General features: G+C 38.4%; 1 pseudogene; it reads right to left on the reverse strand.

Annotated features, from left to right (window-relative positions):
- Positions 1–897: 897 nt before the first annotated feature.
- On the reverse strand, positions 898–2,202 carry LOC145796123 (clathrin coat assembly protein AP180-like; annotated as a pseudogene).
- Between the last annotated feature and the right edge of the window lie 787 nt (positions 2,203–2,989).

Consider the following 2,989-nt stretch of genomic DNA (forward strand, 5'->3'; position numbering starts at 1 on the left):
CAGCAGTCAAGATCCAGATCTAGAGGATCCAGACTAGGATGAAAATGAATTTGTTGTACTAGCAGAAGAAGCTCAACCCGAAGAAGACGAACACAATCTTGGAGATTTTTGGGATTTGTGAACAACTTTCATTGCCGACAAATTAGACAAAGACAAAAAAGGAAAAAATAAAGCGTGATTGCCCCATTAGGAAAAACTTTCCAGTAGCATTGGTAGAAGACGACAACCAATAGTAAATCCACTTTCACAAGCAGATTCTTTGTCTGCCATCTAGCACAGAGACCGACAGATGTCTCACTACAGTCCAATGAAGACAAGGATACTGAGTCAAAAGAAGATTTCCACTCAGCCAAGAGGATAAGGATATCCAACTCCATCCATCCAGGACACGCAACTTGTCCTCTATCTTATCTTATCTTTTCCTTTTGATTTCTATATAAGGGATAACTTCACCCTTGTTGAAGCAAAGTTAGCTTTTCAGTCTTTAACTTATATAATTGTGTGCTCTCACCCCTCTTTCTCTCTCTTGTAATCTTTGAAGCAATATATATAAAAATTTTATTGTAAGTATTTCTCACTTCTTTCATATTTATGTATGTCTATAAAATTACTTGTTGAATTGCATAAAGTATTGGAATTTTATATTCAATGTCGTAATTTGTATTCTAATCAACTACATGATTAGTATCCTCAATCATATATTAATCAACAGTTAGAATTTATATCAACAGATAAGAGCAACTGAATAGAGGATCCAAGAAGAAATCTGTCGCTTGGCGGCCGCTAACCGACTTCCACCTCAACAGTAAAATAATATGAGACCATATGTGTAGTAATTTAAAATTTAATATAGTAATAATATGAATTGTAATATTCCTGGGTTTGTTCTAAATGGGGTTAGAACAGTGTAAGGTCAAGTGGGATGTCACCTAAGTCGCGTATAGGTAGAAGACCATAGTTGCAATGATTGCATATAGGTCTGTCCCCGTGTAAAGCGTTGATAGGCGTGCTTAGCCGAAACCTTGTGTCAAGCACCTTAGCGGGGAGAAGAAATTGCGGGCGGTTTGGAGACTGACTCATCGTTGGAAAAGATGATTGATCTTTCAAGAATTCTTGTAATGTTTTAATTAGCTCTTTGGATATCTTTTGCACACTTGGGTATTTAGAGGTCCTCCCAACACCAATGTTTTTGTAGAGATCATAGAACCCACTGAACTCTTCAAATTGCTTTGTAGCCTTAACACAAGCTTGAAAGGCCTTAACACAAGAATTGTATTGCAAATGAAAGAAACTATCGAGAAGGAGTGTGAGACCATCTGAAATGTCTTTGTATAGATCAAAACTCTCTTGCACAATGGCATATAAAGATATTTGCACCAGCCGGTTTGTATTTGCAGCACCAGTTGGCCTTGTTGCCACCGCTCGATTGAGCAATCGCTGCCAATACAAGATCTTATTGAGCAACATTGCTGGTTTCATGTCACGCACCGGCTCATTCGCTCTCCGGCTTTTATAATGGAATGGTTCCTTTTCATGGTGAGTATATCTACATTGAAGTTTCCCCATGAGAAAACAATCCAAACGCTTGTCTAGATAGAGCGCAAATGTACTAATAAAAGCTGTGCAGTCTTATGGGCTTGAATTCGAGTCATCCCTAAAGCTTGACAGATTGAGAATATTGGCACCTCGCTTCATCGCATGAAGGACTTCCCTAGGGAAGTAAGGGTCACCGTCTCGAAATATTCTGAGAACAAGCATTAATGATTTTATGGCAACGATCCAATTGCAGGTCCGACCAATCCACTTGCCAATCACTCGAGTGCAAATGGCCGCTTGGGCTTTATCGGAGGAGACAAGTTGGAGGATTTCATGCATGTAGCGCTCTTCCACGGGGACGCTATCGTGGGTGGTGGCCTTGAGAATTGAAACCTCGATATTCGATGAATTGTTGCTGGCAACTTTAGCTAGGCTAATGCTTGTTTGATCTTTCACTGCTCCAATGGCCTTTTTTAGCTTGCTTGGCATGTTTTGTTATACAGCCTCTATAATTTATTTTCTCTCCCTTTTGTTCTAGTCTTGTTTGCTCTATTTTTTTTTTTTTTTTTTTTGAGAGGGAGGGGTTCAATCAATGCAAGATGTGTGTATGATGTGAAGGGTAATGTGCATATTTGAGAGTTATTGAAATGGGTTTGGGTTGTTGTATCATCATCATGGGAGAGGTGTTTGGTTGAGTGGAAACTAAAAAGGTGAATTTTCTTGGAAGAGAAAATAGATAGAGCTTGGTGGACCTTAAGCCTCTCATGTCTTTACAGACGTGACAAAGGCTTACAATCTCTCTTTGACCAAGTCATTTGGAATGTTTTCATTTCCACTTGCATCTATAGCGCGTGTTGTTTACGTATGGTTTGGAGTGTGCTTACGTCACGCGATTGGTTAAAACATGCTATGGAAGCACGTGAGGTTATGGGGTATGATATATCCGCAATAAGTAGAAGGAATTAACATGCCAGCTAGATGATCTTGGCCGTTGATTGCTTGGTATATCAGATTGGTCAAGTAAAATATGGACCTGGGGTGCTGTTATGTCCTTTTGTGGGAGGTCGTCCTGAGTGTCTTTCGATAATTTGAATCGTTTATATTTTAGGGTTTGTCAAGAATATTATTCATGTAAAAAATCAAGTTAATCGAATATTTGTAACCCTATGGTTAGGTCTTAATTATTTTTAAAAATTTATAAAAGTTATGTTAATCGTTAATTTTTATAAAAACAAATGTGCTTTTGTTATAGGGTTGTAGGTATCTAATTAACTTAATTTTTTTGCATGGTTGATCTACTCGACAAACACTATAATATGAACAGTTCAAATTATCGAAAGAGGCTCGGGACAATACTCTACACAGCAACCTGTTGTGCCCAAAAGGATCCCTCACTCCCTGAAAAGTAGGGTGTGTATTATATGACTGAGGTGAGGTGTATGAGTGTAGAATA

Source organism: Camellia sinensis, chromosome 7, assembly GCF_055761805.1.
Source record: "Camellia sinensis isolate YWXY chromosome 7, ASM5576180v1, whole genome shotgun sequence".
Classification (NCBI taxonomy): Eukaryota; Viridiplantae; Streptophyta; class Magnoliopsida; order Ericales; family Theaceae; genus Camellia; species Camellia sinensis.